The sequence below is a fragment of the Hakea prostrata genome, chromosome 10 (genome assembly GCF_041222555.1).
Source record: "Hakea prostrata isolate BN-2017 chromosome 10, UWA_Hpros_2, whole genome shotgun sequence".
Taxonomy (NCBI): Eukaryota; Viridiplantae; Streptophyta; class Magnoliopsida; order Proteales; family Proteaceae; genus Hakea; species Hakea prostrata.
In genome coordinates this window covers 37,276,405-37,276,636 of record NC_142609.1, presented here as the reverse complement: position 1 = coordinate 37,276,636, position 232 = coordinate 37,276,405, and positions in this window count along the sequence as shown.

Here is a 232-nt window from a genome sequence, read left to right as displayed (position 1 = left end):
GAGCAAAATGTTAGAGAAATTTCAGAAGCAAAACGCCCTCTAGTCCTAACAACTCCGGGTACAATAACCCTTCGAGAAGAAAAATGCAAATTGAACTCACCAACCGAGGTCTCGGATGATTCCTTAATCCAAGGGTCAAACCAAAATGATGTCTCATTCCCATTTCCCACATCTCTAATGACAAATTTATGAAGCAAGGGAAATACGGATCTTAGACTATTCCAAGCGGGCG